Genomic DNA, 13,185 nt, shown 5'->3' with positions numbered 1-13,185 from the left:
CCTTGTCAGAAGGACGGTTGAAGGTTGTAGCACATCACATTGCAGATCCAACAATTGAATCTGAGCTATCACAGCTCCCAAGGGCGCCTTGCCCTCCTTCAAATAGCACTGTAGATGCCCCGTTTCAGGTCACAGCCCGAACTTGGATCTAAGTTGACCCACAATGGACAATAAAATTGGCCATATTTACCATTGTGCATCTCTCCTCCATGGAACTGATCCCAGGGGTGAGCAGAGGAAATGTTGTTGTGGAAAGACACACTGGGGCTTGAATTTTGGGAGAGAACTGATCCTGATTTTATTTTAAAACTTTGATTTTTAAATCTTTTTATTGGATTATTTGTTTATTTGGATTTTAACTCCACATAAACACTGCATTTTTTATGAGATTATTTACTGAAGCAGCACTGAACTTTATTTCGACTTAGATAAAAATAAATGCAGCAAGCATCATTTTTGGTGTTATGTCTCTTCACTGCACTGGCCCATCATATGTTACATGACTATCGATGACCTGGGTTCAAGAGATGCCAAGGCAACCCAAACATCACACTTGTTATGGCCATCCTTTTTCATTTCGTAATAACTTTCCAAACATTTAATTTTTTAGCATTCTTTTAAATAAGCATCATTTATTTAAAATGAGAAGTGGAATGTAATTGTGTTATGATTAAGCCTTTCCCATATTTTGAGTCATGGAGTAATAGTAGACACAATATTTACATACTGTTAGCCAGGAGCAAAAACATAAGATTTATCTTATCCCTTTTAGGGGCATTTAACAGTAACAACTCTAAAATGTTAACTTTTGGTGTCTAAATTAAGACAAAATTTATCTTACATAAAATCAACATTTTCTTCAATACCATACAAATATTTTACAGTCTCACGTACTTGAAACTTTGAGGAATGTAAGGTGCAACTGATTCATTCCAAAACATTCCTGGTGTTTGTTGTTAACCAGAAGGTAGGATATCATAATAAATTACTATAATTAAATTCTGCTAGGTTTCACACTGACTTACAAAAATCATGTTTGTTAAATTAACGGTTTAATCTTCTTTCAGTTAGAATAGAATCAACAACATTATATTAAATCTTCTTTTAGTCACCTGCCATTCCACCCAAAGAAGGCAATGAGCTGAGTAATGTCATAAGGGTCCTGTGTTTAATTTAGTCCAGGCAAGGAAATGATATAACTGATCATTATTTGAGTACTGCGGTGGGTTGGCACCCTGCCCGGGATTGTTTCCTGCCTTGTGCCCTGTGTTGGCTGGGATTGGCTCCAGCAGACCCCCGTGACCCTGTGTTCGGATTCAGCGGGTTGGAAAATGGATGGATGGATGGATTATTTGAGTAAAGGTTTATATGGGTTGACTACAGGCAGACCATTGCATATGAAACACAGAAAAAAACATAAATGTGTTAATCTTTGACATGCTAACGAAATTAAATATCTTAGGTTTTAAGCAAAGACAAATGTGTGCATTCCTAATGTGGTGTGCTCATTAATGACGACATTGGTAATTGAGAAATGTACAGATTGTTTCAATGAATGATCGAGAGATCTAACAAAAATTTCTATAGCTGAATGTTCTACATAATGTACATGATTTTCTCATTAAAATACTGTATTCTACACTTTTCAATAGCCCTCATCTTCTTTTCAAATGCTGCTGCATAGTCATTGTAATGTGATGGTATGCTAATATTATCATTAAACTGTCACCAGATAACAGTTATTTTTTTAAGTGAATACTCCCAAAGCAATGCCAGTTTTGAAGCATTATGTTGGAACCTTCATGCATGCTCTGTTGCAAAAGAAGTAATTTTTTTTTATTCGACTAACTAAAGTAACTCAATTACTATGTAACCAAATATTGCCATGACAATTCTCAAAGGCATCAATAAGGGTACAAAGTTCTTTCAATTAAATGCGAAATTATGTACACAGATGGAAATAAAGGTGAAGCTATGAAACACTCCTACACACAAATAAATGGTTGTGATAACCTGTTAAAAAACAATTGGGTTAGGGGTAAGGGTAGGTTTAGGGTTAGGGTTAATCAAATTGTAGTTCAGGTTAAAAACCTTTAAAAAGTATCCACAGACAATTTAGCTAACAGCTAACCAAACAACTTTGAGGGACTGAACTTTCTCTCTCTTTTTTCAAAAATCATTATATGTAAAAAAAAAATGCCTAAGGATTTACAATAACAAAAAAAAAACACAGGAAATCACAGTAAAGGCCAATAATGAAACATTCACGGGGTTGAGATACAATGTACACATTAGAACTGGGTATGTTGATGATTTGTGTTTTTAGTAGCAGTAGTAATGTTCTTGGAAATCAAGTTTTAGTCAATAAAGAAATAAACAGTGGAACATCAAAATCCCAGACTGACTAGCATGAGCTTAGATGAGGCTTTGTGTAAAATGGTATGTGTTGGAGAAACAGGTTTCATTTTAGAGAATAGAAAGTGAAAGCAAGTAAAAAGAGAGTAAAATGGAGAAATAATAGAAACACCACAGGACCTGAGAACTTGCCAGAATTAAATGGAACAGAAATGTCAGCAATTGTAATGTTCTGAGCTCCATGCCATCAAAAATATCACCAAGAGACGTGATGCTGTACTACACCCAGCCCCGCCCTATACAAAGATTGGGTTGAGGGAATATAAACTTGAAGAGCAACAAAAGTACTTCTCAGCAATCTGCTTCATATTTTATATCTTATAGTTCAATGTTTGAAGATGTTGCTTTATCCTACTTCCTGGAAATATGAATGAACATTGCTAAATTAAATATGATAGGCTTGGATTGGCAAACATTATTTTTTTTTTAAACTTTTGACATTTAAATAACTCCTTTGTAAATGCATTGATAATAGCATAGTAAACTCATACAAATTTTAGAAAACTCCATGGAAATTAACATTTTTTCATAAACTTACAAAATTGAAGGAACAGATATGATAACAGTTTGGAAATTGCCTTTAGCTGTGGTGTTATAATGAGCTCAACATCAAAAACTGCAAAAATGTCTCACCAAAACCTTCTTGACCTGTGTGTACGATGCCAAAAACACAGCTGCTTTGCTTATATTTGATTAGAGAAATATTTTTGACAACTAAGCACGTCAGTCTCTGAGATGCATACTGAGCTTATTCACAGCTAATGCGCTTCCAGGAATGATTTTCATTTACAGCTGGGCATTTACCGGATATGCATGAATCATGAAGTCTTGTTGATGCAACAAGTCAATGGAATGTTATTACTGTGGCCTAAACTCATTGAAAACAAAACAGCAGAATTTCTAATGCTTGTAGATACACCTACAAAAAAAAACTGTTTGAAGCAGGAACGCGAGCCAAAGAAACATCTGAGAGTAGCAAATTAGGGCCAATCCAGCATAATTTATTAAATTAGCATATTTAAAAACACCAGTTAGTTAAAATAGGAAAGGAAAAGACTGAGATCCAGCAGAGGCATTTAGAAACTTCATATTCAAGGAGTAAGTGCTTAAAGCTGTACTATGACCTGAATCCACAATGAGGAGACTTGGATAGATTGTTGCTAGATGTGTGTAAGCAATGTGTTTAAGAACATCAGCCTTTAAAAGAAGACCTGAACTGGAACAAAATGGCCTAGAAAATGTGAAGTATTACTTGTAGCTTCTTTCATCAAAAGAAAGTCAAATTGCTGAGACTGCATGTAAATAAAAAAAAGCATTTGTAGTGCAAGGCATGAGCAGATGGGTTAGTAGAATAACTGGAGAAGAGATGGGAGACCTGGAGTGAGACAGAGGTGAATGGTTTTTCACATGTAAGTTTAAGATGTTCTCCAACTGACAAAGAAGAGCTGGAGTAAAGCAATCAGAAAGACTGCAGAAAATAAGAACGAACAACCAAAATTGTACTTAAAAAATCACAAAAGCCAGTGATCAGATTAGCACGTGTAATCAGCCAAATGCTATATAACCTTACTGGTGCTCTTCAACATTTATATGAGGAAATCAGACTTGGAGAGCTGACACTGCAGCAGACACTGTATATTTTGATTTTCTCCATTGGATTAATAAAATTTCATCTAATCTAATACTGTACATTTAATCTAAATATTTTTGCTAGTCCCAAGATGGTAAACAGAGAGATCAAATGTGGGTTATTAAACAACAGTGCATAAAAAGGCAACGTTTAAGGAATTTAATGTAAATTCTCTGAAGGCAGTGAAGCCAAGAAATCTATGACACTGCATCAAGGCTTATCTTTCTTTGGGGTACAATCCTGCTTAAATTACTAACTAAACTAAAATGTATGTTTAAGCAGTTAGTTGGGTGTAGTAATGAATGGTGAATAATAATAATTCTGCATTGAGAGGAGCAGTCTCTAATAATCATGAAATGAAAAATAACCAAGAGTTGCAAAACACAAATAAATAAGGTCAGAAAGACAGGCAAACAAGTTGTAAACAAGTAGTAAATGGTTGAAACGCCAAAACAAAAGGGCAAAACAAAACTCAAAATGAATATGAAAAAGAGGTCAAAAATCTAACACTAGGCCCCACTACAACTGGAACTAACGCTAAAGTACTTCAGATGTTCATTTGCGAATCCACCAAGTTATGGTGAAAGATGCATATGCTACCATATTTATAGTGACGCATCCTCATATGTTAACAGCATGACCGAAAGGGTCACATGATGCTACTCAGAGCATTGTGTAATCAATAAGAAGAAGACCTTAATAAAATAAAACTTAAATAAAAGAAACCTTGACATAAAAGAATGATGATCATACTAAAGTTATATATATAATAATGCCCAGATTCGACAAATTCAATAATTACTGATAGCTTTTAAATGATTACGGGAACTTCTGGGAGCAGTAAGTTAGCTTCATAATTAGATAAGTTTTGTGTTAAACAGGGCCTATTGACCCAAGAGAGGTGGCTTTGAGAAATCTGCTTTGAATAAGGTCATAATTTTTTCTTTAGTGGGATTGATCAGAGACTTAGGGGTGATACCCAGAAAGAAGTGACATTAAGATTTGACAAAGTCTGGATGCTAATAGAAAATCACGCACATTAGGCAGGTTGGTAGCACTTTAGTTTAGGTTCTGCAAAAAATCATCTATTACTCATTTACTTTTATGTAAACAAAAGCTTCATTTGGTCTTTATAAGACATCTGTGGATGGGTAATTCATCTCTGTGCAGTGTGGCCTAGTGACATGATGGTAAAATGACTTGTTAACCCTAACCTGTCTCAGGTAAGCCATCTCAGATCACTCCAAAGTGAAGTTTTATTAGTAGGTCACATTGCAGAGATGAATAAACACTGTACTCATACTTGAAGAAAATGGAGAACACAATTGAGAGAATGGAAAAAGTAGTGATGAAAACATGTGAAATGAAGAAAATTAAGAATGAAATGTATAAACGGAAGAATGAAATAAACTTGTTTGGCGTTGACGATGTATACTGTATATATGTTAATGTCACATGTTAAACAGTCACAAGAAATGATGGGTTATGTGGATACAAGTATGTAAATCTCTTTTGAATCTGATGATATAGCAGGAAGAAAAATCTTTAATATCTGGTTATGCTGGAAAGTTAGGAGGGTGTATTTGGAAGTCTCACAAAGTTCTTATTTAAACCTTTGGAGATATTATCACTAAGAAACTAAGTGGAAAGAGAATATGGTTTAGTTGGTATTGAGGAATTTTATTGCTTCACTCAATAAACTCTTGGAAAAAAATTTGTATTTCACGCTGATTTTTTAATCACTAATTTTTCTTCTGGCAATTGCTGAAAAGAGAGCTACTTGTAATCAGGTTTAACCAAGCTTGCGTGCAGCACGTTAAAAAATTGAATAGAATTAAGACTATGAAATGGAATGGCTATTAACACATTGCTAAGGATTTGGAAAGAAAAAAAATTGCTGCTAAAGCGATTTTTTTAGTAATATCTTCTGTTAATATGATTTGTATGAGACACTTATGTACTAAAAAAGTATCCAATTGTTTATTTTTGCAAGTTTATCAACTTGCCTTCTGTATATTGCTTTGTAACTTTGTGACTTAACACCTTCATAATATATCTGTGTAAATTAATTTTAACTACATACAATAAAAAAGGAAAATAGAAGTGGACCGGTATAAGTAAAGTGCAAATTTAGCCATTACACCAACATGAATTCTTACGCATTTAGTGTATTTTAGTTTAATTTCTAGCAGTTTGCAATAGATTTTATTGGATTTATTTAGATGTACATCTGTGGTTTACCTTTTTTCATTTTATGTTTAATTATTTAACTACTTCTCATTAGTACTTGTATTAAGTACTTTTAGTAGTACTAGAATTATTTTTTTATTATTATTTTTGTTTTCTTTTCACCTTCTCTTAGAGGTTAATTGTTCTTATTGTTTTACTCTTCTTTTAATCCTATCCTTTGACTGTCTTACAATAATTATTTACAATAATACTGGAGAGAGCATGCTTTACACATCTTTATCAATGCTCAGATTGTAATGGTGATATTTTACTAAATGCATTATTGTTAGCAGAGCTCAGCTTGGTGAATTGTACGACTTTGTTGAATGGTTTAAACTCTGAAGAGGTGTGTTTTTGTCTCTTGTTTTAGTAAAAAAAAGATCATATAATATTGGTTATATGTTAAATTTTGCAAACTGGAATGCTTAACATGTCAACCATAAACTCAAAACAAAAAATCATATCATTTAATTTGGATACCAATCAGTTTTGGCTGATAAGTGTTTGGACTGGTCAAGAGTTTCATTTTGCCTATAACAGGAAAAAAACGAGGAGTGGGAATTGTGATCCACAGGGCAATTTACTTTGTAGCTGCAGAGATAATAGTAGACCTTGACATAAAATAATTAGTTAAATCATGTAGAAAATGCAGATAATAATGAACTTACAGTATATAAGTAAGTGCATTAATTCCTAACATGAGCTCTCTTAAGTATACTAGGGGGCTCCGCCCCCTGCTCGCTTCGCTCGCCAACCCCTGGTGTTGGGAATGACAAAGAGCGTGATGTATGAATGAGATATAGAATAGTGTGACGGTGTAGATGATGCAAATAGAAAGCAAACAATAAAGTGTGTGGCACAGTGTAAAGGTTTATTGGAAAATTTCTTTGTACACGCCGTTTAAGTATAAAAGGTAATTCCAGGTCAGAACTTGTAAGGTCAATGAAGATGGTCATTATCGTGATCAGAGTCAACTTTGTCAGAGCTTAGAAAGAGTTGTGTCTCTCCAGGAAGTAATGGAATGACTTGGGTATTTATGTTTTCCACATTAATATTTTTTGGACATAATATAGTGTGTTGTGTTAAAAGGGGCATTTGGTCTAATGAGATTGCTGTTCCAAATCTCTCTGTAACTAAGTCGTCGCAGATAAAGGCTTGAGGAATTGTAATAATATGTGGCTGAAGTCCATCTGTATTGGTGAGTGTACCATCTCTCAGTTGTAATAAGCAATTGTTATGATCTGGTTCTGGACATCGTATCTTTTTTACTAACTGTATCTTTTGAAAGCAATGCCAATTGTCTGCGTATTTTAAGGTGCACTGAACAATAGCTGAGTGCATGGCATCTGGAAGAATAGCTAATCACTGTTTAAAATCTCCTCCTAATAAAAGTACCTTTCCTCCAAATCGAATATTATTATTCATAAACGTTTGTAGAAGTTTATGAATGGTGTTGAGTAAGTGACTTCATGCCATTGTACATTCATCAATAAACAACATTTTTTGAAGACGGATGTCACGTGCAGTGCCACCGTTAATGTTCATAGTGGATACCGATTTGTAGGATCTAATGCAGTTGATAAAGATTTCACTTTCAGGTACATCGTCAGTTAGAATCTTCTGTAGATATTCAGTATATGAATGTAAAGAAGGCAGTCTAATTTGACCCTTTTGACAACAACGTCTAAATGTATTACTTGTATTGCCAGTTGTTTCTTCAGGGAAGTGAACTGAATGACAATGATTGCAAATGACATTCATTAATCCGAATGAATTTTCCCGGTGTATGTTTTGCTTGTGCCGTTTGAGAGGCGCGTTGTTGCATATGTAGTATTTGGGACGTGTTGTTTTGGAGCTGTAATCGATTTGCCTGTGCTGTGTGAGACGCCCGTTGAGCCTTCCTTGCCGTTAACGTATGTCTGAGACGGGAGGTGTTTCGTTTTGAATCCGTGCCTGTTGCGATGCAGCACTTTGATTGATAGTTTGCGTCATGTGGATCCAGGATGTAGATTTGTGCATATTTGCGTTGTTGATTTGTTTCAGGGTGCACTGTTCCAATGCGATGCAGTATTTGTGCACATATGGGAAAGCAGTATGGGCCATTGCCTTTTGGTGGCCTGATATTTACTAAAAGCAAATGAACTATTGTAGGATCTAACGCAGTTCATAAAGTTTTTACTTTTAGGTACATCGTTAGTTAGAAGCTTTAGTTGAGCTTTGCGTTTTTGGAGTCGAGACATTTTTTCTTTTAGAAATATGGATAAGTAATAAGGAGTATTGCACTCACTGTTAATATGGAGACTTTTCTGCGGTTGAACGGTTAATAATGCCTTATTGTAATGAGATCCACCTATGCTGCATAGCCGTCTATTTTGTTGTTTCTTTCGTGTTCGTGTGTTTGTTCCTGTTATCCTTTCCTTTTCGTTTTGTACCCGTGACCGTGTATTCATGACTTGTTTCTTTCTCAGCATCCGAAATATGGATAAGTAATAAGGAGGGTCGCAGTCACTGTTAATATGTTTCCTTTTCTGCAGTTGAATGGTTAATAGTGCTTTATTGTAAGGAGATCCACCAATGCTGACACCTATGCTGTCTAGTGTGAAGGTGCTGACGTTCACTTTAGAATATGTGGCTTTGGGTGTGACTTCTTATGGATGTGGGTGGGGGGGGGGGGGGGGGGGGATTGTTGAGGATTGTTGTTGCGCAAGCGTCTTCTTTCTTTTTGTGTTCCTGTGTCTTGTTGAATCCCCCTCTTTGTGTGTGTCCCGTCCCTCGCTTGTAGGGTCTGTGGGGTGGTTTTGTGTTCTTTTTTTTGTGTTCCATGGGCTTGTTGAATCCCCCTCTTGGTGTGTGTCCCGTCCGGTGCCTGTGGGGGGGGGGGGGGGGGGGGGTGCCTTGCTGTTGTGCGCGAGCCTCTTTTTTTTTTTTTTCGGGTCTAGTTTCGTGTGCAATGTGTTTCGTGCTTTTCCTGCGTTTGACTTTGCGCCTCATTTCTCCTTTTTGTATGTGCTCACTCCTTTTTTCTGTGGTCTTGTCCGCCACTCGCGGCCCCTCATCCGCCTTTGTCGCCCTCTTTTCTCCGCCTTTCTCCGACTCTCGCGGACTCTTTTTGCGCCTGCGCCTCTCGCGGCCCCTCATCCGCCTCTCTCGCCCTCTTTTGTCTGCCTTTCTCGGCTCCTCAGCCGACTCTCGCGGACTCTTTTTGCGCCTGCGCAGTACGTCTTTTTGCAGCTACGGCCCATGGCCGGATGTGCCTGCGTCCATCATCCGGTTTAGCATTCTCGGTTAGTAATATGCATAATTTCAAGAGGTCATAATTATATATAAACTCTGATTTAGACTGGACATAAACACACATCTTATAAAGAATCATAAATTATATAAAGATTTCTCTGCCCATATCTGAGGCTGTATTGCTTTTTCAACAGTACACCTATTGTGACTTTGACTATTAAAGCATTCATTTTTTCAATCCTTTTCTACCAAGTGATAGATTATGGCTTTAGTTGTGTTATAACCAGAGTTTATTCCTGGTCTTGTTTTTAAGTATTTTTTGTTAATGTTGTTTATTTAATATTTTTGTACTGTGCCATTAAATGTGACTTAATCCCCTTACTTTGTTGGTGTTCCGTGTATCTTTATATCCAGTCAGAGGGAAGAATCCTGCAGCAGATCATTGAGTTTATAAGAAGTGTTTTGTAAATATCACTCCTTAGTTTTCTTTTCTCGTTTTTTTGTGAATTATTTGCTTTTGTCTTTGGATTTTGCCTTCAGATTGTAAATTGGATTTGATTGCCTTGGAGTAGCTTTTAGGCCCATACTTTTGCCCTTTTTGTGCCCTTTCTCTTATTTTTTCTATTTTTTGTCAATAAAGTGTCAGTTTTATAAAGATTCCTATTTATATTGTATAGATATATTTTGGAACTTTGATGGTATTTTGAAGTTTTAAAGCCAGTTCTCCATTTTTGGCATGAATAGGCCAAAGCCTAAAGGTTGTAGTTGAGGGTAAAAAAGGAGGAAATGAATTCTTCCCACTTAAAAAGCTAATCGATTGTTCACCTGTTATGCTTTCTATAATGCTGCAATAATATATATTTAATATATGATAGTGACTCCCCATTACCTAAACTCTCCTGAGGTATTCAATGCAAGTGCTCTAATGTATTTGGTAAAGCATATGAGTGAGTTGACTGAGAGGAACAAGCTTTGATTCAAAACAATTTCAAACATAGAAGTCCATTTAAATCTATCTGGTAACTTTAGTGCAACTGGCTATGTGTTTCTTTTCAAAGTATTCCCACTTAATACATTTTTAGCTTGACTCAACTGTAAGCTCATTAGTATGGAAGGCAAAAGGTCACATATCAAAAGTTGAAATTTCAATTAGGTGGTTATGAGTCTTTTAGCATCTCCTGTGAGAGAAGCCAAGATGTATATCCGAATGCAATATGTCCCAGAAGTTGGGACACATTTGGGCGCCATCAGTATTTTCCTTCAGAGGAAAGGCCAATCATAAGCTGCTTTTAAATTACAAACAGCTTGAAAAGTTTACACACAATAATAAATATGTTAGCTAACATCCTGTGGCTGCTTCTGTTTTCTGTGATATTCATTCAGTATCAAAAGATTGGATATACCATTGCACGCAGTTTCATCATTTAATTATTTTTTAGTCATTCAGGTAGGCAGATGCTTGGCAGACTTTTAGATGGAGCTAAGGAAAGAAGTAAGCTGATAGAAATGTTAATCACTCTATTCTGTCTACAACAGGCCATGTGCTGCTTGATGCATTAGGCCCAGTTTTCAATGTCTGATCCTTATTTAGCCTTAAAATTGGCTGCAGATGTTGTTTTACTTTTGTTGCTTAAAGATTCTTCTAACTCCGTATAGCCTGTTTTTTTTCGGAAGGTCTGTCAGCAGCATACCTTGTCCGATTATTAGTATCTTAACTTGACTGCACTGATGCGACAAGCAGTCTGCCATTGTGCTAATAAATAAAGTTAAAACCTCTTCATTTTCATGCATTCATTCCAAAGTTTATACTTTCTTGTGCTCACCATAACCCTTCTCAACCCTTGTAAAAATAGCCCAAATGATTTTTATGTCTATCGTTTGTACAAAGATATCAATCCATCCATCTTCTATACTTGCCTTTCCAATTTGTAGCAGCATAGGGCAAAAGGTAGGAACTAACCCTGCACAGAGCTCCAGTTGATTGCCAGAAACATTCACATTCATACTAATACTAGTAATAATGAATTTAGCCATGCAGTGTATTTTCCATTTATATATTGTTGAATACTCTGAACATGTAACAGATGTCTTCAGGATGTGCAAGAAACCCCCGTGTGTGTATTTATATGGATACGCACACACAGCAGCAGAGCTCACTACTAACCTACTGTGCACCACCCTGTACACAAATTAACACTTTACAAAGTTTAAACCCACCCCCCACTTCCAATACAAACCTTTCCACATACCTTATATTATATTATACTAGCAGGAATGTCCAGCTCAGGCTGAAAAAAAGTGAAACAGTTTTCATTTATTATTTGGTAATTAAATTTATTATTCAAATCACAACTTACAGTATTTTCAGGAGCACTGTAGTCCTTTTCTGCCATCGGATTAATTTTTTCTATGGCTGTTTTGAACATTTGGACATATTTGTTGTTTTTTGCAACATTTTTTGATGGACGACAATAATTTCTTCATCCACTCCTATAAAAATGTTACAGTAGCTCCGAATTTTGCCTTCTTCTTTTCCTGTGAAGTATATCTGTAGGAGGTTTTCCTCTTCAGAAGATGGCAATAACAATCCAATTTTATGATAAATTTGGCCTAGTGCCTTAAATACTGGCATGAATCTATGCTCATTGAGATTATTTTCGTGAAACCGAATGGAGTCATTCAGAAACACAAATTGTAAAGTAGTATGTATTCAATGAACTGTTTCCGTTTAGGGTTATTCTTGTCCATGAGAGATTCCAGTTCTTCTGGAATAGGTTGAAGAGGTGGTAGTTTCACTTTTCCACCTTCGCACTACATTCCTGGTGCTTTTCCGGTCCATTTTTTAGCCTTGCAGTGTGGGCATTTTTTATCCATTCTTCCGAATTTGATCAACTCGAAATTTTTATACTCCATATCTGAGTTTGTAGTGGGATACAAACGTTTTTCATTTATATCCATATTTTGGAAAGTAAATTGAACTGTATTTTACGTTGTTTTTCAAGGCGTGTGCTTCTTTCTTCCACTGCTACTTTGGCCCAGATTTCAGATTTCATCTTTTTATTACAATTCATTCTCTCACATTTTTCTTGCATGTTTTCTTGTAATCGCAATAGTTTTTTTCTTTCCATCCGTTCTTTAAGTCTATTTTCATTATCATTTTCCGTTTTACATAAATCTTCTGTTCTTTTCCACTCTTTTTCAAGTCTTAAACATTTGTTTTCTTCATCTTCATGTTTTCTGTGTTCGATTTCAAGCCTTGCCCATTTCAGCACCCTCATTTTCAATTTGTTTCAGTTTCTGTCTTTCTGCCATCAGTTTTTGTTTTTTCTTGTCTTCCAAATTTAATCGGACTTGGATATTTCCGAGGGTGTATTCGAGACGAAAGTAAGATTACAACTTAACATCAATGGTACATGTTTAGATTTTTATGCGACTTTACAAAAGTTTATGTAACAATGACATTACAGTGTTGCCACATTTACCAACCTTGATTTATAGTTTTTTTCTGAATTAATTTAGAATATACTGTTTTAGGGTTTTCCATAATTTTTTGAATGATGTTCACGCATTTAACTTTTTTTATTAATCACTGAAACTGCAGCTTTTGGATATTTACCCTTCCTCTCAATTGATAATTGTGTTGTGATGGACATCGGGACAGACAAACTGTCTTGCTT

The sequence above is a fragment of the Erpetoichthys calabaricus genome, chromosome 3, assembly GCF_900747795.2.
Source record: "Erpetoichthys calabaricus chromosome 3, fErpCal1.3, whole genome shotgun sequence".
NCBI classification, from domain to species: Eukaryota; Metazoa; Chordata; class Cladistia; order Polypteriformes; family Polypteridae; genus Erpetoichthys; species Erpetoichthys calabaricus.
Note: the sequence above shows the minus strand (reverse complement) of the source record.